Source organism: Zootoca vivipara, chromosome 1 (assembly GCF_965207765.1).
Source record: "Zootoca vivipara chromosome 1, rZooViv2.hap1.1, whole genome shotgun sequence".
Taxonomy (NCBI): Eukaryota; Metazoa; Chordata; class Lepidosauria; order Squamata; family Lacertidae; genus Zootoca; species Zootoca vivipara.
This window is the reverse complement of record NC_142582.1, coordinates 12,954,557-12,978,759: the sequence shown is the minus strand read 5'-3', so window position 1 is coordinate 12,978,759 and position 24,203 is coordinate 12,954,557. Positions and strand designations below refer to the sequence as shown.

Below are 24,203 nucleotides of genomic sequence, written 5' to 3'. Positions count from 1 at the left end.
TTAGGATGTCCGTACAGTATTTTCATCTGAGAAATGTTGGAGAAGATGGGCTTATGTGGCCCCCAAGCCAACCTTTCAAAGACATCTAAAGGCAGACCTGTATAAGGAAGGTTGTTTTTTTTTTAAAGTTTAATGTTTTATTGGTTTGTTTATCCTGGGAGCTGCCCAGAGTGGCTGGGGCAACCCAGTCAGATGGGCGGGGTATAAATAAAAAAAAACCGATGGTGTTGAGGATGATGAAATGGGACGTCCCTCTTTTCCTAGGAGAAATATTGGGATGGTTATGAAAGCAGCACAATGTTGTGTATATTATTCCACATCAAACGGACCTTTTCAAATCTCTTCGCTGAGTGGCAGAGCTTGCATAGATAGTATATTGAATTTTTCTATGTGCTTAAGCGTCGATGGCTCTTTTTGCGGAGTGAAATAAATGCATGGCCGGGGAGGAAACGGGAAGTGATTTAATTCCCAAACTTGCGAAGGGCAGGAACTCTGGATCTTCGCCGCAGGGTCTTCGCTGCCCCGGGCCTTAATCTCTTCCCTCTCCCGCCCTGGATAAGCACCACGCCCCCCCCTTTTCCCCCCTGCTCCACCCTGCAATGGCTTAAACTTCCAAAAACCCGACGCCTTCTCCCCAGGGAGCCACAGGAGGGCCGGGCAACCTTCATTTGCACACCAAAAGCCCTGCACAAAAGCAGCGAGGAGAGAGGGAAGCTACAACAAATAAATATATATTTCCCCACCGCCCCGCGCACGCCCACTTCCCCTCTGCCCAGGAAGCCGCCGGCCCCCACCACGCATGCGCCGCGGCAACCTTGCCTCCGCTACGCCGCTCGCGTAGGGGCAAGCTGCGACACCGCATCGGGCGGCGAAAATTGCGTAGCACGCGCGCGCAGAAGGAGGAGGAAGCCGGTCTCGGCGCGGCGCGGGGAGGTCGGCGCCCGGCGTAAGAGGCTTTGGTGAATGGCCGTAAGAGCGCCCGCCAGGCCGCGGCGGCGGCAGTAGTAAAGTAGTAAAAGCTTGAAAGCCCAAGCCAAGCTCACCCGCAGGAGGAGCAGCAGCAGCAGCACTGCGGAGTGGGAGGAGGAGGCGGCACCCCGCGCGCGCGCCGGCGGTTTTTCGTACCGAGCGGAGAGAGGGAGATGCACACGGCACACTCGAGCTGAGGTAGCTATAAAAACCGCGTTGGTTCGCGTTCCCTCCCCCATAAAAGCCGGCCGGCTCTGAGGCGGCGGCGGCGACATGGCGAGAGGGGGGGTAGGTGGGATCCGCAGCGCGGCGGGGCAGGCCCCTCGCCAGCCTGTGGAGAAAAATGAGGCGGGGTAGGTTTGCCGTTTCCCGCCGCCGCAGCAGCCTCGCTGCCTTTTTCCTCCAGCACTGTTGCTAAGGGGGCTTGGTGGGCGTGGGAAGGAAACGACGATAACGTGTGAGGGGGGCGGGGGGGTCTCTTCCACACAAACCGCCACCCCCTTCTCATCCTTTCCCTCAGGTGAAGCGGGGGGGGGGTCGCAATGGCGGCGGGGGGGGAGACGAAGCGCCCGTTGGGCCTCTTTGTTGTTGCTGCTTCTTCTTCTAAGCTGCCTCCTCAGGTGTGGCTGAGGAGAAGGCGAATCAGACAAAAGGCTCTTGATCCCAAGGCGGCGGCGGTTCTCCATTGGAAACCGGTTCGCCATTCTCCTCCCTCCCCCCTGCTTTCCTTTGGGGGGCGAGGAGGAGAGGGCGCCGCCAGTATCGGTGGGCCTCGTGGCCACGCCGCCCGCCCCTCTTTCCTCCCTCACATGCTCCAGCTGCAGGGCTTTAGCAATCGGGCCTGGCCCACGTGTTGGGGGTGGGTGCACGGTGCAAGGCCCATGGGTGTTGCTGCCCTCTTTTGTTTTCGGGGCTCATGGTAGGTATCTCTTTGGCCCACCACACTGAAAGGTTGGCAAAGCACCGGGAAAAAGAAAAAAGTAACAATCCACTGTGGCTGCCCTGAAGGTCTTATTTTTGCTGTGTTTGGGTTCTCTGCAGTGCACGCCTCCCATCTTAATGTGACAGTATCTTTGGTGTTGGGATGCCCCGCTGTGCGCAATGTGAAAGGTGTGGGAACTTTTTTTAAAAAAAAACCTTGTCCCTCCTTTGTTCCTCTTCATGGTGTGTAGGTTGAACACTTCTCAATAAACGATCGAGCTGCTATTTTGCTTCTGGCTGGGGTCTCTTGCTTGACCTGACCAATCGGGAATCCGTGGACCCAACGAAGTTGGGAAATGCAGTGTACCCCCAAGAATTTGTCTTTACCAGATTTCAAGGGCAATGGCTTGCTTTCCCATCCCTGAAGTTGTTGCGGTATCTTGCGCCCCAATTTTTCTTTTTAAAAAGTCTTAACAAAACCACGGTGAAATAAATTGCCATAAGGATACAGTATTGCTAAACTGCAACAACACTGATCGGGAAGAAAGAACTTGGTGGTCGAAAATAGCCTCAGTAATTATTATTATTATTATCATTATTAGAATTTATAGACTGCCCTACACCTGGAGGTCTCAGGGAGGTTCACAGAACAAAATCAAAATATAAAACCACAAAATATGGTGCCCTAACTGGATGTGGTGAAAAGACTAGTGCTGAAAAGGACTAGTTCCAGGCCCACTCTAGTAGTGTGTTTAACGTGTGGTTAGTTGCACAAGAATCCCGATTCAAATAGCGCAGTGCAAATAGACTAACTTCATTTGAGTGCACGTTTGTTCCCAATCCCAGCAAGGGTAGCTGAATTGTGGCATCTGTTATCAAGTTGCTGCAGATGGAAAGTAGGCTGTGGCTTGTTTTGGTAGAGCAAAATATTGCAATGACATAACAGGACTGTGGTGTTCAGGGATGCAGCTGGCATCTTTTTAATAAACTTAACAAAAGTGGCATACCAACAGTGGCACTTTTTAAAAAAGTGATAATACGATACAATAGATTGTGTATACCAACACGTGCTGTTAAAAACAAAACTCCCCTTGTCAGTACAGCAGCTGCTCGTATTTGTGTGATTTTGAACTATTAATATAGGGAAGAAATTTAAGTATATCTTTAAAAAAGTATAAAGTGGGGTGTCTTTGTCAAATCCTGCAATGTTGGCTGTGTTTGATGTTAGTATTGCACTTGGCAGCAAAAAAAGGACAAAATATTCTCTGATTTGTTAAATGTACCAGTCGGGGTCAGGAAGTGTTTTTCATAGGTTACTTTCTGCCTTCTGTAGCTAGGCCTTTTTAGAAATTAGTCTAGACTTGGTTTTCAGAATTGAGCTACAGATTACATATTTTCGATTGTAGATGGACTGTAGCATAAATCTTACTAGACAAGTAATATTTGATGTACTAATGAATATTGATTTGGAGGGGAAGGGAATGTAAAGTGGAACATAAGGTGCTATTACAAACTGTTCTAATCCCAAAGTATACACTGCCTGATCCTGTGAGTTCATGGAGGTAAATCTTAATGTAAGTGTTCATTAGATTGTCGTCTGATTGGGCCTTTTTCCAGATAAGTGTAGGATTGCATCCTAAATCGCCCTGTCATTGAACACAGTGAGTTACTTCTAGGTAACCCTGAGTAGGAGCAGGCTGCACAACATTGTACTAAAGAGATTTCTGTAATAGCTTCAGCAAGCTGTTTGCTTAATAAAAGCACATTAACAAACAAATGTGATTTGTAGGCAGTGTTCTACCATCTGGGCATCTTCTGTTCCTTTTTTTCCCCATAACTGTTTTTCCCAAATAAAAAGTTTAATTGTGCCTCTGTGTACTGAGTTTAATCTTGACATTTTTTGATGTAGGTGTTTGGGAAGTGTTACTATGCTGGACATGAAAGAATAAGTTGAACTGGCTTGGGAAATTTCCATACACCTCTGTACTGCATATTGATTTTTCATGGTTCAGGAAGGCACATACATCTCCCAAAGCAGCTTTGCACATTTTGTAGACTTTATTTTTAGGGAGTTTGGCAGTAGTTGCCCTTTTCCTTCCCTTCTTACCTAACCTTCTTGCCCTTCATTCCTACCATTGCCTTTCTCACTGCTGTGGTGTTGAGCACTTTGCTTGTTCCCTCTGCCTCAGAGCACAGTGTCCTGACTATTATGGCTAAAAGATGAGGACCCAGATCATATTTATTCAGCACTGATAAGGAGTGTAATTAGGCCAAGCTTCTAATCCTCAAAGGGTTCCTGGCTCTTTCCCGCTAGAAAAATAATCTAGAGAAATGCATCAGCTATAGTACGAACCAGTTCCTAGATCCTGCTACCTGCCAGCCACAGTGGGCTATTTTGAATGGTGGATGGGGTGTGTCACCCTTCTGATCATCAGGTGGCCAATTTTCCCTGGGCTTGAAGTTACCACCAGTCTGCTGAAAAGTGTTGCTTTGAAGCTCTACTTTCTGCTGGGATAGGCTGTGCTGCAGTGTTCCTCCTGGGAAACTCACTCTAACTGCCAATCACTTGACTGCCTCCTATACAAGGGCTCAGTTGGTGAATATATTTTAAGGCTCCCAATTATGCACTGATGGCCACATCCCTACCTGCCCTTTATACCTAACAGTCACATAGAACATCAGGTGTGGACAGGTGGTCATGGTTTTGGGAAATGGTCTCATGGGACAAATGACCTCACTCCTGAGATAAACTCTTCCTAGGTGAGAAGGTAAGTATTGAATCGCAGGCCAGGTTATAGAACAGCTATCTGGGGCACTTACAGGCTTACTATTTTCAGCTGGGATTCAGTCCCATACCAGCAGGATCTGGTTGTACAATAAAAGTTGATTTTGTAGCTTTTGAGCAACAAACCTAGTACTTAAAAAGTGGACTTGTTGCAGTAAGAAAAGAGATGGGGAAGCGTGCTGGAAGTGGAGAATAACATTTGACACAAGTCATAATAAGTGCTCAGTAAATAGCTGGTGTCTGATTTCTCTGCAGATTTTGTACAAAAGCAGTCAGGATGAGTGCTCAATAAACTTCTGGAAGCTACCCAGTGTCTGCATGTATCAGAAAAGTATATTAAAGATGGGGAAATACTTCATGTAAAATGCTAACCACAGTTCTAATGATCCATGCTGTTCTGTGTTTCAGATTTGTTAATCCTAAAACCAAGGTGGGCAAAATTAACCATTTATTATTTGTACTGTTCCTAATAGCAAGTTTCATGGCTACCGATTTCGATAATCAGCAAGTCTTCATTTATAATGTAGAAACTTTTACCTAGATGGCACAGGGCCTCTTTGTTTATGGAGCTGTAAAGCACCATGCACATTGATGATGTTCATAAAAAATAATGGTGCTCTTATTATGGCAACAAAGCAGTAAAACTGTTTAAAAAGGGGTGGGCCTGAGATACAAATACTATGGGTCTAGGTTATATCTGTATTCTGGAGGACTTGGGCCCCTTCTTCCACAGGACTTGCAATCCTCATAAAATCAAAGGACACCCTGAAACACTTTAAAATTAAACACATTGACCTGCAATTATAATGAGAAATTTGGAGAATGTGGTACATGCAAGAAAGCTGTTGGGCATATGCATAGAACTCTGGATTCCAGCCACTGTACATAAGTAAATGGGTGTGTCACTGGAGTCTACATTACAGCTATGTCTTAAGTCAGTTATTTGGAACTGCTTGTTGATTTCTATGGAGTTTGATTCCATAAAGATTGGAATATTGCAACTTAGTCTTTTCCCACAACATGTATTGATCAGAAAATTAACTTGATTTCCCCAATTTTGCCTGAAAGCAGGAATGTAATTACAGTGTGCATAGACAGTGCATTAAAGCAAATTTAAATATGTAAGAAGAAAAAATCTGTCAAAGTCAAGCTGCTTCTACATGAAAATTTGAAAATACTGCACTCCAAGGTGCAAAGCCAATTCATACAGCTGCACAGATGAAAAAGTGCTCTGATCCTGCAGTTGCAAAAATAGACTAGGAAGGGGGGTGGGTGGGTGTGCACGTGTGCAATGGTTGATTCTACCAAAAAAATAATTTGTATACAGTTCTGATTTCTGACCCCATCCCCACGTCTGGAGCACAAAATAAATGGAAAAGCATTGGTCTGTTAATACAGTGCAACTTTATTAAGCTTTGAAAAGTTAACGAGCTATTTCAGAGCATTTGACCCAAAGCCGTTTGGAACTTTGATGATTTTTTGAAATTCAACCATGATGCATAAAATAACTTCTATAAACATGTTTGGAAAGATAAAGTTTCTATTTGATATTCAACTAGACCATACTCCAAGTAGACCCATTTAAATAGATGGACTCCTGAGTACAACTTGGATTTCACCTTCTGTTTGTTTTAACATTGTAATGGATCATTAACAAAAAGAAAATAGAGCTGATGGGGATTGTTGTTTTATTTATTAGGTTTTCATCTTGCTCCTCTTCCCAAAGGAGCCCAGGGATGACTTGATCCCATTTTATCGTATGTGTCTTGTTTCCAAATTTATTTATAATAAAAAAACTAGCAAAAAGAAAAAGCAAGACGTGGACATACACTCTCTGCGCCCCCACTCGTTTCACTCCTCCCACTAGCGCGTGCGGGGAGGGGGGTTGACAACTTTTCTTGGCTTAGCATCAGGAATTGTGGTTTATTTCACTACCACCACTTCAAAAAAAAAAACCACAATGAGTTAAGCCAAAAGAACTTACCGGTAGCTACAGATCGTGGCTTGTTTTGAGTGAAACAAATTCTAATTCGCTCTGGTTCAAACATAACACTTAAGTCATGGGTCATGGTATTTTTTTCCTCCAGTGCTAACAGGAAGGAAGCAGGAATGTTCAGCTCGGGCATTGAAAACCTATTAATTATGATTTACCAAAGGATACCCTAATGCTGCTAGTGTGTGAGGACAGAAACATGATGTCGATTTGGAAGTGATCAGACATCTAGATGAAATTCATGTATGTATGTATGATGGATATAGGACTTGTGATGTGGAGCAATGACTCGCTTGTATGAAGCAGCCATTGTGCTTTAACATCTGCTTGCCTTAAGCACAGTGCGGTCCCAGCTCCTGCCAACCTAGCAGTTCGAAAGCACGTCAAAGTGCAAGTAGATAAATAGGTACCACTACAGCGGGAAGGTAAATGGTGTTTCCGTGCACAGCTCTGGTTCGCCAGAAGCGGCTTAGTCATGCTGGCCACATCACCTGGAAGCTGTACGCCGGCTCCGTCGGCCAATAATGCGAGATGAGCGCCGCAAACCCAGAGTCGGTCACGACTGGACTTAATAGTCAGGGGTCCTTTACCTTTATTCAGTGGCAGGAGTACACGTGTTCAGCTTGAATTGGAGTGATGTGCATGCATGTTTCAATCAGTCTTAATGCATCTTAAGCTAAGCAAGAATTTATGACAAGTAAATAATTAGTTAATAAGTTGTTTTGCCCCACCATTCTGGCTTACTGCAGTTCTTTAATGTCTCCCAGTTGAGTGCATAGGATTTCAGCCTTAGGTTGCTGGTGTCAGTCTAATTTTAACACAGTTGTGTCTCTTTGTTATGCCTACTGACATTCCTGATACGTTATGTCTGTACCCATACTAAACGTGCAAGCAAGATGATATGCTACCTTCTGTCTTTATTTTTTTTAAAAACAGAATTGAGGCGGGCTCAGCTTTAGTTGCTATAAATTTGCAATTGAATTGGAAGAAACTGAAACGACTTTAGAATACAGTACATATTTAATGGTATTTGAGTATCATCCCATTTCCAGAAAACTCACATTGGTTTTTCTTCTTAGAAGCTGAGTCTTTCTAATGCAAATACTTCCATCTTTTAAAAACCTCGGGACTGTTGATGCCTTTCAGCACTGAATAAGGTGGTTGTGATCACATCTATTTATGGAGTGCTTGGGAGTTTCCGCTGTCCCAAGATTCCTAGTAGCAAATGCCTGTGGCACAAATCAATGACATGCTTTTATAAGGTTTTGTGTATGTGTGTTTTCCAAGTAGTTTGTTATTTCAAACAAGCAAGCCCTGCTTGGAACAGGGCTGGCCAAGGCCATGGCAAAAATACCTTGGGCTCACAGCCTTTGTATCTGAAATACAGATGCCTTGTCTGTTATTGAATATGCTCCTATAGAAACAAGTATATTTTGCTGTTATCTGCTACTGTTATCTGGTACTACACTACATGTAAGTGCATGTGGCCATTGTTTTGAGATCCGGTGCTGTCCTAGATGTTGTTGGACCACGACTCCCACCAGCCCTGCCAGCGTGACCAATAGTCAGGGATGATGGGATTTGTAGTCCATCATAAACTGGTAGATACCAGGTGGTGGTAGGCTGTTTTAAGACATATCTTTATAAACAGTAGCCATCTAGAAAACATACCAAGTTTATTTTTAACATACTTGTATGTTAGCTTTTAGTCAAGCTGCATTAAACATACAAATTTGTTTATGAAAATTGAATGTTTAAAAATTATTTTGAAAGATTATTGACTTGAAGAGGAAGGAAGGTGAGGATAAAGTAATGTTAGTAGGATGATGAAAGTTGGAGATTAGAAAGGAAGAACAGGTGCCCAGTATATATTTCTGTAATTGCAATCTTCCCCATAATTGCTAAATATTAACAAGCTTGGGCTCCCTAGAAAATTCAAATTCTGCATGAAGTTATTAAATTTCACATACTGGAAAATCCCAGAGGATATCCAGAACTTGCATTGAAATCCTGTGTGGCATTACCTCTGGAGAATGGGGGAAATGAGCACTCAGCCATGAAGCTCATCTCGCTACTTCTAAGCATACAGCTTTTGGGGGCGATATATATCTACTTACGCTATCTTCAGGCAAAGACAAGCTATAAAACATAAAGGCTTGCCTCCATGGATGCAATTATGGGGGTGTAAGTGAACATTCATAATTTTTATCTCGTTTTCTGCTATGTCAAACATCTCGTATTCAACTTTGTATTTTGGATCTTAGCGCGAAGAGGTGGAATGCAGCAAGTTAAGGCATTCAGGACCATAATTGTCCTGTGTTAAGCAGTATTTTAGGTAATTGCACATTCCGATGTCTTTGTGAGAGGCTATGCCAGTTTCTCATTGAAATGTGTAATTTAAATGTATTTTATAAGGTGGTTGGCTTGAATCAAAGAAGGAAAAACTTGGCCCCAAAGTTATCCTGTTCTTTTTTTCATTTAAGATAAATCAGAATATATTGGACTCCCATATATAGCATTATAAACTAGGAAATATACTTGATCCTAACTTTGGATTTTTAAAATCTTGATTCTGCAATGGATATAATGCTGTGACTTCGTTAATCTTGGAACAGGAATAGGGGCACAGGACATAACCTTATATGTCGCTATCTATTTCACTTTGGTTACATTTCAGTTAGTGTTAGAAACTGAGATATAAAAGCTATTTGCCATATGGCCCCTTAAACCTAGGTTTCAGGTGCACTAACAGAATATTTAGGCACTTAAAAAAAACAAATTACAAAGCTGAAAATGAATTGTGTATATTGTCAGCTCTAAGTAAAATCTGACTTGTGCCATAGCAAGGCAGCAAAAAATAAATAAATGCTGTTGTGCGCCAGCCAACCAGAAGGTGGAGATGTCAGTTCCCATCCTGGCACCCAGGCATCTTCACTTGGTCACAAGTGGCCAATAGCTGACTTCCGGTCAGGGTGCCCTGGAGATCGGGTCGGCAAAGAGGAGCTCCGTGAAAAAAGAACTCCTACAGGCCGTGAAAGCGAGTGCGTGGGGGCCAGTGGCGCTAAAACTACCCCCCCAAAACAGCCAAGCGCGGGGTTTGGCTGGATAAAGAAGAAAAAGCAGCGCCGAAAAAGCAGAACTCCGGGCTAACACTCCCCCCCCCCACGTCAGGGGAGTGAAAGCGGAGGAGAGAAGCTGGCGCTAAATCTAAGCAGCTGAACGGCAGAGCGCCCCGAAACCCGCCCAGAGAGCACCCAAGATCCCCGGACCAGAAAGAATTTAGTTTAAGGAAACGGTTTGGCGATAAAAGGAAACAAAGAGAGAAAACGCGACGCAAACCGGGAAGGAGGTCACGGGGCTGCTGCATACATCGCGGAAAAGACTTGCAGAGTAAGCCCTGTTTTTATAGTTCCTTTCATTATTATATCTTAATTTACAAATCCAAAGACTGCGCCAATTATAAAGGGAAGCGTAACGCCTCTAAAGAACTATATTTGCGCTGCGAGAAGCTGTGAGAAACCCCCCAAGCCGGCACGTTAAGTGGAGGCAAAGGGGAGCAGCTGCGGAACAACTTTTGAAGCGCTAAATACGTCAACTATATTCGCGAAATAAGGTTTAAAGACTGTTTGAGATATGTTCCCTACCTCAATATTTGGAGTGGATGAGAGGGAGAAAATGGAGGATTAAGACTTGCAAAGTCATCGTTGCAACACTTCCTCCTTCACTACGGAAGCTGAGTGATCAACAAGAAGCAGAAAGAGAAGAGTCATAGATACTGGGGGTGAAGAAGGCTGCCACCTACTGGACTGTGGGGATATTACAAGCTGAAATAATATAAAGGGGAGCCAACAGATGAACCTATAATCAACCTGGAAAGGGAACTCCCAAAACAAAATAGAAACCTCAGGGAAAGACCGAATAAGCAATAATATATTGAGAAAAGCTACACCAGAAGGAGTAAGAAATGCCTGGGCATATGACAACAAGGAAAATAACATCAGCAATGGCAGCAAATCCAGCAGGCAACTCAAAGAGATTATCATTAACATCAGAAAACGACCCATTAGCAGAAATTAAAGATCTCATCACCGAAATGAACAGATCGTTGAGTGAAAAACTGGACTCCATGTCTGGCCAAATAAAAGAACTGAGCAGTAAACACAAAGAATTGGACAAGACAGTAAAAGAAACGACGGTGAAATTGAATAAGCAAGAAGAATCTATAAAAAGAATAGCAAACGAAAACAGAGAAATACAAAGAATGCAAAAAAAGGAGGAGGAAGAGAGAGCTGAGTTAAGGAAACTGCAAGAAGAAATAGCGGACCAGATGGCAATGCTCGAACTTAAACAAAATGCCTTGACCCTCCGCCTGAGGGGAGTGCCGGAGATCGCTAACGAAAGGGTGGATGAGAGAATTGTTAGAGAAATAGCCCGATGGCTGGAAGTGGAAGAAGACGCCTTGTGGCTGGATATAGATAAAATTTATAGAATCAGAGTCGACAAGAAGAAAAATGGCAAAGCGGTGGGAGACTGCATGATGTATCTAAATTCAATACTCCTTAAGGACAAGATCCTTCAAACGAAAAAACAGAATGAACTAATAATAGAGGGAAAGATTGTGGACATTTACAAAGAACTGCCTAAAAGAATACGACTGAAGAGACAAAGATACAAAGTCCTGACTGATATTCTGAGGAAGAAAAATATTTGGTACGTTTGGGAGTACCCAGAAGGACTCACCTTCAGCTTCAAAGGGAAAAAGAAAACAATAAAAGCACCAGAGGAAGCGGAAAGATTCAGTAAGAACAATTGGAGAGAGTTAGTAGGAGAAAGAGAGGAGAACAGTGTAGAGGAGGGACAGGTGGTGGAAGGAGAGGAGTAAGAATATAGCGACTTAGCAGATAATCTTCTTTTGCCTTTTCTTTCCTTTTTCATTTTAGATTTAGTACCTTTTTTGCTTATATAACCACATAGTTACTCACACCTGTTTATAGTAAAAATTCTTGGGTCTCAACGGGGAATTAAAATTTTGAATAAAAGTTGAAATTTTTGCTGTGGTTGATAGAAAGTATATTAATAAAGAAATGAGCCTCAAGGTAATCTCCTGGAACATTAATGGCCTAAATAATAAAGTTAAAAGAAATAAAATTGAACATATCTTGAAAAAAGGTAAATGGAAGGTAATTTGTCTCCAGGAGACACATATATCAAAAAAACATGAAAGATTGTTGACGAACAAAAGATTGGGAAACGAATTTGTCTCCTTGAATAATAAAAAGAAGAGAGGAGTAGTTATATATGTAGATTCTAAGATTAGAGCAGAAAAACTCTTTCAAGACGAAGAGGGGAGAGCAATCGCGGTTAAGTTATATGTACCAGAAGGGGAAATTGTGGTGGTAAATGTGTATGTACCAAATGGAGGAAAGACTGAATTCTTTAAAAATTTATGGAAGCTAATGGGAAATTGTATTGAGGATGAAGAAGTAATACTAGCAGGAGATTTCAATGGAGTAATAAAACCGGAATTAGATAGGTCAAGTGGAGGAAAGAAATATAAAGGCAAATTACCGGAATTTTTCTTTAGATTATTAGAGAGCTATAATTTACAAGATTGCTGGAGGTTAGAAAATCCGGAGGAAAGAAAGTACACATTTTATTCAAATGTACAAAGGTCATCAGCAAGGATTGATAATATTTGGATCACAAACAGGTTAATGATTAAATTAGACAAATGTGAAATTATGACGAAATCATTGTCGGACCATAACCCAATAATGCTAAATTTAAAGGAAGAGTATAGGAGTAAAAGGAGATGGAGGTTAGACGAAACCATCTTAAGTGATGATGAGTTTGTAGGCAAAATAAAGAATTTGGTTAAAGAATTTTTTCAAATTAATCTATTAGGCGAACAAGGGGTGGAAACAATCTGGGACGCCAGTAAAGCCTTTATTAGAGGGATATATATACAACAAAAGAGTAAAATAAGAAGACAAAGGGAAAAGAATTTAAATAAGATCCAAAAAGAACTTGAGGAAAAAGAAAAAGAATTAGTAAAAAAAACCCAAAGATGCCAAAGTGGCATCTGAAATTAAAATCCTGCAAACAGAGTTATCAATATTAACGGGACAAGAAATGGAGAAAAAAATTAAGTGGGCCAAACAAAGAAATTTTGAAATGGGAGGGAAAGTGGGGAAATTATTGGCCTGGCAATTAAAAAAGAAACAGAATGAAAGAATAATTACAAATATTAAAATGGATGGGAAAAATTGGGTTAAGAGAGAAAATATTCATAAATGCTTCATGAAATATTATGGGAATTTGTATAAAGGAGACCATATTAATGAGAAAATGATAAGAGAATATATTAGAAAACACAAGTTAAAAAAGATAAGTGAGGATGAGAAAGAAAGGTTAAACAAACCTGTTTCCTTGCAAGAGGTACATGAAATAATTGGAAATCTAAAAGTAGGGAAGTCCCCTGGTACGGACGGGCTCTCGAGTAGACACTACAAAATCCTCAAGGAAGAAATAGGAGAGATTTACGTGAAAGTAGTTAATAAAATAATGGAAGAAGGGAAAATGCCCCAGTCTTGGAAAGAGGCCTTTATAACCCTCATACCGAAGGGAGACAAAATAGACTCAGTCGAGAATTATAGGCCCATATCCCTATTAAACGTCGATTACAAGATATTCGCAGCAATCATGGCAAAAAGACTAAAGGAGGTGCTAAATAGAATTATAGAAAAAGAACAACAAGGATTTCTCCCCAAAAGAAGGATGAATAATAATGTCAGAATTCTGATTAATTTGATCGAATACCTTGACTGGAACCCTGGTCGGGAAGCCGCCTTGATATTCCTGGACGCGGAGAAGGCATTCGACAATGTCAATTGGGAATATATGAAAGAAGTAATTAAAGAAATAGGAATAGAAGGGAATTTTCTTAGAAGTATAAACTCAATTTATGAAAAACAAAAAGGAATTTTGATAATAAATGGAGAGCTTTCCCAAGAAATTGAAATATCAAGGGGCACCCGGCAGGGATGTCCACTCTCCCCCCTCCTTTTTATTCTAACAATTGAAAGTTTATTGAAGGAAATAAAAGAAAGTGAAAAGATCAAAGGAATTAAAGTGGGAAGAAGCATGTATAAAACGCGAGCCTTTGCAGATGACGTCATTATAATTTTGGAGGATCCTCTAGAGACAATAGGGCATTTGAAAAAAGTCTTAAATGATTATGGAAAAGTTTCGGGTTTTAAAATAAATATGAATAAAATGAAAATTATTACAAAAAATATAAGAGAAAAAGGGATAAAAGAATTGAGAGAAAAATCAGGATGGGAAATCGTAAATAAAGTGAAGTATTTGGGAATCGAAATTACAGCCAAAAATATAAACCTATTCGAAAATAATTATGGCAAAAAATGGAAGGAAATAGAGAGAGAGCTAGAAAGATGGGGTAACCTACAAATGACGTTTTCTGCAAGGATAGCGGCGATCAAAATGGTAATATTACCTAAATTATCATTTTTATTTCAAATGCTCCCAATTGTGGAAAAAAAGGAAATATTCGAAAAATGGAGGAAGGGGTTGAGCAAATTTATATGGGGTAGAAAAAGGCCAAGGATACAATACAGATTGCTGACTGACACAAGGGAGAGGGGAGGATGGGGGGTCCCAGACTTAAAACTGTATCATGCGTCAGCAGGCTTGGTGTGGCTAAAAGAATGGGTAGAATTGGAGAATAAAGAGATATTAGACATAGAAGGGTTTAATAACACTCAGGGATGGCACAAGTATCTGTTAGAAGAAAAAAAAGGCGGATACAAAGAATTTAAGAACCATGTGTTCAAAGGATCTTTATTAAAAATTTGGTACGAATATAAAAATATCTTGGAGCAGAAAACGCCTTGGTGGGCCTCCCCTATGGAAGCAACTGCATTATTCAGGAAACTCAGGCAGAGTAAATGGCCGACGTATTCGGATATCCTAGAAAGAGAGGGAGAACAATTAAGATTGAAATCATATCATGAGCTTAAACAAGAATGCATGAGCTGGCTTCATTATGGCCAGATCCAAAGTCTTTTTACTAAACATCTGAAAATTGGTTTTTCCGAAAACAAATCTAAATTCCAGGAGATACTACTGGAAAATGGCGAGAAGCCAATGTCAAAATTTTATGCTTACCTTCTCGAGTGGGAATTAAAGGATGAATTGGTAAAAACCACGATGATACGTTGGGCCCAAGATTTAGGGAGACCTATATTTAGTAATAAATGGGAAAGACTCTGGAAAGAAGGAATGAAATTTACGGCGTGCTCAGGAATTAAAGAGAACATTCTTAAAATGGTTTACAGATGGCATCTTACGCCGGCCAAAATTGCCAAAATATACAAAAATGATTCCAACAAATGTTGGAAATGTAAAGAGAAAACTGGAAACTATTACCATTGCTGGTGGCAATGTGGCAAGATCCAAGAATTTTGGAACGGAGTATATGAAAAATTGAAAAAAATGTTGAAAATGACGTTCCCCAAAAATCCAGAAATATTTTTATTGAATATGATCCCAGAAAATATTCCTGAAGGAAAAAGAAATATACTATCATATGCTAGTGCAGCGGCCAGACTATTGATAGCTAAAAACTGGAAGGGTGAAAAAATGCCGACAATATATGAGTGGCAGGAGAAATTGGTCGAATTCATGAACCTAGATAAAATGACCACAGCAATTAGGAACATCCCCAAACAGAAATGTATTAAGGAATGGAAACAGGTAGAAGATTATTTAAGAAAAGAAAATTTTAATATACATCTGGTGATATGCTTAAATTGAAGTTAAGAAACAGGGAAAAATTAATAAAAAGGTTAAAATTAGCAGTAGGAATTCAAAGATAATCTAAAAGAAGCAAGAATTTGGTAAATATGTAAACAAAGCGATGTATGAACAGTGGGAAGTTTTTCTTTTTCTTTTTATGGTAATCTTCAATTTTCAATTTATAATTTTCATTCTCCGTTTTTCTTGTCTATCTTTTATCTCAGGATTTGTAATCCAAATCCTAAGCTTATATGACATTTTATTTGATACATTTTATGGGTGCTGATTTTGCTATATTATGTTATTTCATTTGTGTTATTAGTTATGTTATGTTATATCATTTAGCATTATCAGGTATACTATCTGGTATGCTAAGTTTTAAGTTCTTTGAAATGGAATTGTATTTCAAATTAGTGTCTATAAGCTTACCTTTTTACTATATATATGTGTGTATTTATAAGGCTACATATATACAGTTCTCCCCATCCCCTCTTTTTTTCTCCCGTCTTTTCTTTCCCCTTTTTGTTATCTTTTGTTGATGTTTGAACATGATCTTTTGTTAAATTTTATGTTATATTTTGTGTTTGTACAATCGAAATAAAGCCTATTTTTTTTTAAAAAAAAAAACAAGTGGCCAATAGCTACGTGCAAAATGCGCCTGGCGCCAGCCTAATTTTGAACACTGAATTCATTATAACAGAGACCTAGGGCTGGGCTGTGTAGAAAGGAGAGGGCTTGATTCTCTCTTTTTTGTATGCAATTTGTATTAAGGTTTCTGTTTTACAATTTAAGATGCAGTACTCATTTTGCATCCTTAAGATATCAATGACTTCCCTTCTTCTCTTTCCATGGTTAATTTTGTGATATATCACCAGGTCAAAAATTATTTCAAAGTGGTTTTGGATGATACACCAATATATCACCAGCCCTAGTCTAGACATACCATTGTGTTGACCTAGATTTAAGGTGCCATTTGGCAATTCAAGAGTTTCTAACCCTGATTGTGGAGCATTAATGCCCATAACTTACTGGGTGGAATACACCATTATGCTGAGGTGATAGTTGACTAGGGCAACAGTTTAGTTGAATCGGGCCAATTGTGTAAAATACATGTTCAATGAATTCTACTCTTTAATCATAGAAGTGTGAAGTTACATTAGTTCATTGGTTTGTGTGTGGTGAATTCAGGCAAAAAACCCTTCTCCAAGCACATGATATGTTTGAATAATACTGAGAAGAATTTGTGAAGGGGTTCACATTGTTAAGAATTAAAGTGGACAAATGCTCTTAGTGGGATGAGTTGAGGGGAAAGGATAGATAAGTGCATTGATTTATTCAAACGGCTGCATATTCTGCGAGTTAGAACTTTTTGGGAAAAACCGTGAGTAAAACATTTCAAAATGTAACAAAACTAAACTGTATTTAGTTTACTTATGGACAAATGTAAACATGTTGCTTTTTCAAGAGGATAATATTGTGGTACATGTAATGCTAATACACAGAAATGTGGTATTTCTTATTTAAAAGTTGTAATAGTTTAATTAGGTAATGGATGTGATCAGAATGTGTTAATAGAAATATCCTTTTAAATTATATTTAAATAATTCCATTGGGAAGTGAAAACAGGTTTTGTTTTGTTTCACTACTTTGTCTGCTCACTACTACCAATTTTTAAAGGAGTTTTGAAATGTAGACATAGAGATGGAGTAACACATAACAAAGTATAATTTATCTTTGATCTAATAAAGTTTTCAAAACTGTATGCAAGAATGCAGATTTACAAAATGTATTGGGTTTCTAGAGACACTGCTACTTATGAAAAAGGCCATCCTCTGTAATATAACAATTTTAAAATATATTTGTATAAGTTTAAGACAGGGTAGATAGAGTTAAGCTTATACGGATTACAATACTTTATATATAACTACTAAGTCCCACTGAGTTCACTGGGGCTTACTCCCAGGTAAGTGGGTACAGGATTGCAGCCTTAAATCAGCAGGTGGGGATAATGGGAATAACATAACAAGTTTTCTGTAGTCCATACATTTCTTGAGCAAAAGTGCATACTGGTCTGTTGCTATGACAAAGCAAGTTGGTTTGCAACCAAATGCAGGAATTATACTATCTAGCAACACAATTGATATCTCTGATTGTGCATCCCAAATGTCTTTTGGAGACTTTTTGTATCTTGCCTATAATTTCATGCACTTGAAGGTCAGATACTGTTTTTTGTTTGCATGGAGGATTAGGCTTTCATTGAGTGGGTTTGTGAGCTTATTTACATGACTGCCTTGCACAAGTGGAAGCAGAGCTGGATTTCACTTCTCCTTAAGTGGTTTTCAACCATTGTGCCGTGACACCCTGGGGTGCCTTGAATGATGGTCTGGGTGCTGCAGGCGGGGGAACCTAGTCCTTTAAAGCTTATGGAATTCGCTCCAACAGTTCTTTGGTTCCCGACCTATATTCCTCTTGTGGAACAGCAACTGTAAGTCTTTCAGAGTTGATGACCCTCCTGTAAAGGGAGAGGGAGAGGCAGCTCACAAAGAGCTCCTGATCTTGTGTTGTTTTCAGCTTTCCATGTACTTCTTTAACCTGTAAACACAAAAGAGGTTGGCTCGAGTTCAGGCTTTGCTGTTTTAGCGAAAGTGCATTGGAACAGAACCTTTCGTTTTATTAGGAATGCTGCTGCATTTACTCTCGCATCTCATGCAAAAGTTTACCTGCAAGCAAATACCGCTGAGGTCAGTGAGACTTACTATCCAAGTTTACATGCACATCCCTTTTCTCCTACCTCTGCTTTTACAGTAGGGAACAGACCGAGAAACTTTTAAGTGCTGCTTCTGTTCAGCAAGGATATAATCTGATTTGAGCTCAAGAGGGGCGGTTCTGGAATGTCATTGCCAACATCATCATTAAATTGGCCCCTTCTACCTGAACTGGTTTTGTGATGGTGTTTTCATGGGTCTGGCTCTGCTTCTTATAAGAGTAGCTCAAGTGTGCTTAAATGTGTTGAAAGACTTTTAGGAAGTGCAGCTGCTTCAATAGACATTGATAGAGTCAGAAAAGGCATTGTTTTTAAAAAGAACAAATGCACCCCCATCTTTCTTGGGAAGACACCATTATCCAGTCTCTTCTCTGCCCTAATATGGTTGATTATAACAGTTCATTTAGTAATACAGTGGCACCTTGGTTGTCAAACATAATCCGTTCCGGGAGTCCATTCTATTAGAATCGTTCATAAACGAAGGTACCACTGTATATTGGTTTGTTCATTTTTTAAAGTGCTGCCCCTTCAGTTTGGAAACCACTTTAAACAATCAAGTACTGGCCTGTTTAACTGAATAGTTTCTTGGTCTGTATCTTACAGGGAAATTAGAATGGAGGACGCCTGTAATACAGTAAAATCAGATGTAGATGAACTGGGAAAAGGAATACAGTACTGTGGACTTTGAGATGGGGAGTATGTAAAAATAACAGTGCAGGGCATATTAGAAATGTTGGTAGTTGTGATTTACACCCACAGGTGGAAGACAGCATGCAATCTGTTCTTCTGAAGCAGGGATACATATAAAGAGAAGCTGCTCTGGTGGCTTGGATTCCTTAAATGTGCAGATCATGCCAGCAGTAGGGACTGGACCCCTTCAAATGAGAGTGGTGCTGAAAGAGCGATTTAATTTGGTTGAAACAGGTTTGCAGAGTCACACAGGACAGCTGTAATCACACTTCATGTTCTTTTCGCATGGAAGATATAATGTAGTTGTCGCTCAATCCTCTGTACTCCCATAATATACATTCTCTGCATAAGACTAAAGGTCTATCTAGCCCAGGCATCCCCAAACTGCGGCCCTCCAGATGTTTTGGCCTACAACTCCCATGATCCCTAGCTAACAGGACCAGTGGTTGTGGAAGATGGGAATTGTAGTCCAAAACATCTGGAGGGCTGATGTTTGGGGGTGCTTGATCTAGCCTGTCACCATGTTGGCAATAATAATGGCCAGCAAGATACCTTTGGGCAGTGTTAGAAACTGGGACAGGAGTGCTAGGAGCCATATGGCTCCTGGGACCTACCAGTAGGTTGTGGATGCCAAAACAAAATATCTATGCGCCTTATTTTTATTTTTTTGCTGCCTTGCTACCAGGCCAGGCAGCCCCACAACAAAATAAAATAAAACAAAATTGCTGCCAGGCAAATCAGGTTGTCTACAGGGTAGTGCAGCAGCAAAAGAAGCCCTTGGGATGCTTACAAGCATTGCCTGGTGGGGATGATTCTTTTGATGTCTCCAGTATCTGAGGTTCAGAGCCTGTGAACATGGAGGTTTCACTTCTAGCTGTTCCGCTTACAGTATATGCTTAATTCATAGCTCTATCTTCCATAACAGAACTATTGCACTCATGTCCTGCTTATGAACTTGCAATTGGCATCTGGTTAGCCACTGTGAGAGTGGAATACAGTACTGAACTAAATGATTCAGCAGGGCTGTTCTTAATCTTCTTAATGTCTGTCCTTATTTAAAAGCTATTTAAACTACTGTCCACCACATCTATTTTCTGCCAGTGAATTCTGCAAGTTACTCATTGAGTGAAGAAGTACTTCCTTCTGTCTGTCCCAACCCTACTACCAATAAATTTCACTGCTTGACCTTGAGTTAATGGATTTGCCCTCATTTAGATGTAATTTATCTCTGCTTATTAATCAGGACTTGTTGCACTGTAATGAAAGACATTTTGATTAATTAACCATGGTTTCCTGTTACAACAGGTTCGAAACAAATCAGGATTTCAAACCAAGTTCATAGTGCTGTTTCAGATCCTAGTTTGTTTCTATCCTGGTAACCACAGTTTGCCAGTTCGGAGGTAATATCACCCAAATGTTTGTTAAAAAGAAAACTGATGAACTTGAATGTTACTTCAACCAAACCCAGATATGCATGCACATCAAAAGAAGCATTGTATATATTCTTAGCGTGATAACATAAAAAAACAAAAAAACATTGTTCTGCGCAATGCTGCAACTACCAGAGACCCTTCTCCCTTCAGGATAGATCAGCGGAAAGAATTGCAGATTCATGTTTTGTCTGGGTTGCATTCATGAGAGTCGGTTTAAGAATAATTATTCCATAAAAGCCATATGTTGTGTTAGAACTGGTTGTTCAGAATGTTTTCAATATTACTAACTCCTGGCAAAACAAAATAAAAATTCTTCCAGCAGCTCCTTAGAGACCAACTTTTTTATTTTGTTTTGACTACGTCAGACCAACACGGCTACCTACCTGAAACTAACTCCTGACAAGTTTCCGTTAACTCTCCATGAAAACCTGCAGAGTCTCCCTAATTCATCTTTATTATCTGACAAAACCTTACTTAGCACAGTTTATATAACTTGCAACCTGAAGTCAGAAAGCATCCCTGGTCTGATGCACAGCAAAGGCCTGTTTCTAAAATACAGAGGGCAGTAACTGAGAGGAAGCAGCTGTCAAATGATAGCCAATGTGTGAACAGTTCATTGCACTTCCACCCTGATAGGCTGCTGCTTTTATGCTGTGCCAAACCATCCTTTAGTTTGCCAGAAACGTTGATTTGGTTGCATAACAATTTCACTGAGGGCAAATGGGGTTTGTGGACTGTGGTCTAACTCTGAATAGTTTTGTTAGGCTTTTGATGTTAGTGTGAAACCAAGTTTGATTGGCTGCATGATGTCTTCCACTTTTCTAGGGGTGAAACTATACAGAGGCTAGGGCTTGCCGATCAGAAGGTCGGTGGTTCGAATCCCTGCAACGGGGTGAGCTCCCGTTGCTCGGTCCCTGCTCCTGCCAACCTAGTAGTTTGAAAGCACGCAGTGCAAGTAGATAAATAGGTACCGCTCCGGTGGGAAGGTAAACGGCGTTTCTGTGCGCTGCTCTAGTTCCCCAGAAGCGGCTTAGTCATGCTGGCCACATGACCCGGAAGCTGTACGCCAGCTCCTTCGGCCAATAAAGCAAGATGAGCGCTGCAACCCCAGAAGGCAGTTGTAACATTATTAGGCCAAGTCGCAATCACCACTAACCAGTGTTATAAACTGAAATATAAAAGCTATACACCATATGGTTAATGTGGTGGTTTCCCCCCCCCCTTTTTTGCTGCTATTTTGATTCCCTTGGGTTATTTCAGGTGTCTTTCGTCGCCTTTTGAAAAATGGAAGCAAGGAACCATTCCAAAATGAGGTATCAAAAATAAAAGGAGCACCCCAAATCAATGTATTTCGAGCACATTATTCCAGAGTAACTACCATTTCCTGATTCTGTACGGGCAACTGAAAATAGTTGCACAAGAGAGCAATACCATTTTCTATGACATTTTAAGTAAGTCACTTTATTGGATATGTTTGGTGTACTGTAGCTTCCTTCTGTCTCCTACCCCCACTGGTACTGCCATCACACCCTGAGTACAAAATAACTCGAGCTAAAATCTTATGTTCATTTTTCATATGGTCTGGTCCTCCTCTGAAGATTGGGGGGGGGACAAATCCACGCTCCCCCTGTCTGCCCCCCTAAAATTCTTATGAGGGTCCCTTCTCCAGTCTTCAGAGAGTGGCTGCCCTTTGGCCTTGCTGTTTCCAAGTGTTTTAAAATTCCAGATGGCATGGCTTAAAATAAACCCTAAGGTGCACAGCAAACAAAAATGTAATGTGTGAATATTCCCTCATTGCAAGCTTAAAAAAAGAAAGAAAGAAAACTGTGAGGAGAGTATAAGAAGGTTCATGCGGTATAGGAATAGGAGAGGAGTGTAGGCTTGAGTAGGGAAATCCAGATGTTACTTCTGTAAGACAGGTGTGGGGAACCTTTGGCCCTCCAGATGTTGCTGAACTACAGCTTGAACTGAACATAACCTTTGCTGGGGCTGAAGGAAGTTGTAAGTCAGTAACATCTGGAAAGACCAACACTCTCCAAACCTGCCGTAAGATACACACTTCTGAATTGGTGCAGTTGATTTTTTGCCCACTCACTTAACTAGGAACAAATCAAGAACGTGAAGAATTGGAAAGTTTGCTTGCATCTTGCTCCTGTGTATTTAGAACGCAGCATCACTCCCCCCCCCCCCACAAAAAAACGCAGCAGAGAACTGAAAAACAGTTTAGACAACGGGATTGTTAAAATGTCTGGTACTGGTTCTCAGAAATGGTGCTGAATGAGAGGTGAATTTGGTGCATCAAGTGGTAACTGGGACTTGCGTAACAAGCACCCTGTCCCCCGAAGAAAAGGTACAATGTGAACTTAGGGATGCATGACTACTTTTCCAAGCATGGTCTTAAGTTCAGCTGTATGTGATAGTCACATGAAAGCGATCATGAGCTAGCAGAAAGGATTAGGATCATGCTTGAGTCAAGGGTAAGATCTCAACAAGGGGAATTCTTGCTAATGCTTAAAGCATTTCAAATAAGGCAGGCACTTCATGTTTTCAGACTTTGCTGAGGACTTATTGATGTGTGTGACGTGGGTAGCAGCTCTGGGTGAAGCAGAGAAGTCTCTGGCACTATAACTGAATGCCTTTACTGAGTCTTCTCTTCAGAGTGCTTGTACAGTTAGTGGAAATCTATCTGCCAGGCTCCTTAAGTTCCACTTGCTTAGATTTACTGCTTTGTATTTCAACAGACGTCTTGCATATCTTGGCCATGCTATAGTAGTGCCAGGATCCTTCCTTCCTTCCCGTCTCTCATGGGCTGCTTAGACAGGTGGGCTGTGTTGTCTGCCCGTCAAAACACTGAGTGCAGTATTTCTCAAACCTGGGAACCCAGTAAGACTGGGTGATATCTGTTTTTCAACATCATGATATATCTCACCAGCTAAACATCTTGATGTCTGAAATAAGGATGGAGCTTTGTAGAGGCGTGGGTTGGCTTCATTGTTTTTCCCAGATTGTGATTTTTGCATACATCATGATTCATGATATATTGCCAGGTCAAAAATAATGAAAGCAATATCATGGATATAGGCTTCAAACCAGTTTTGGACGATATATCACCCAGCCCTAGTCCCCAGCTGTGGTTGGACTACAACTCCTACAATCCCTAGCTAGCAGGACCAGTGGTCTGGGATGATGGGAGTTGTAGTCTGGCAATAGAGCTGGAGGCCCAAGATTGAGAAACACTTTTCTAACGTCACCATTATGTCAGTTGACCTAACTTTACAGCAGGGTGGATTTGATTTAAATCAAATCGATTGAAATCACTAGTCAGTAAGACTTGTTGTTTTTTAAAAGGCTCACTCATTTTTTTAAAAGGTTCATATAATCGTAATATTTACAACCAGATGAAGGTTTCATTTTTGGAATAATAAATTTTCAGAGTGGTTTTTACAATTGTATCAAAAATCACTGATATGGTTATACCAGGGGTCAACAGACTTTTTCAGCTGTGACTATTTCAGACCTTGGGTGGGAACGGACTATTTTTTTGGGGGGGGGATGAATCCCTATGCCCCACAAATAACCCAGAGATGCATTTTATATAAAAGGACACATTCTACTCATGTAAAAACACGCTGATTCCCGGACTGTCCATGGGCCGGATTTAGAAGACAGTTGGGCCAGATCCGGCCCCTGGGCCTTAGTTTGCCTACCCATGGGTTATACTATTAGAAATGCATAGACAGATAATTATGAAATTATTGTGAGGTTTATAATAAGTTAATTTTATATTTGGACAACTTTTCTGCGGTACTTTATTGGAAAGAGGAAAATAAT

The 24,203-nt window shown here is 40.7% G+C and overlaps 1 protein-coding gene and 1 long non-coding RNA gene across 7 annotated transcripts in view; one reads left to right on the top strand and one right to left on the bottom strand.

The window, feature by feature from the left end:
* Positions 1-897: 897 nt before the first annotated feature.
* Positions 898-24,203, top strand: part of SLC39A10 (solute carrier family 39 member 10) — a 56,967-nt gene continuing 33,661 nt past the window's right edge. For 3 of the 6 annotated variants that reach the window (XM_035136429.3, XM_035136409.3, XM_035136401.3), the window contains exon 1: positions 899-1,167. The gene's annotated coding sequence lies outside the window, so the exon portion shown is untranslated. Of the gene's footprint in view, positions 1,323-24,203 lie in introns of all 6 variants that reach the window. The other 3 variants (XM_088654219.1, XM_035136375.3, XM_035136392.3) reach the window with 2 other exon arrangements.
* On the bottom strand, positions 14,513-14,930 carry LOC148687478 (uncharacterized). The gene is made up of 2 exons (XR_015946443.1): positions 14,856-14,930; positions 14,513-14,657 (listed from the first exon to the last, which is right to left on the bottom strand). It is a non-coding gene; the product is annotated as an uncharacterized LOC148687478 (long non-coding RNA).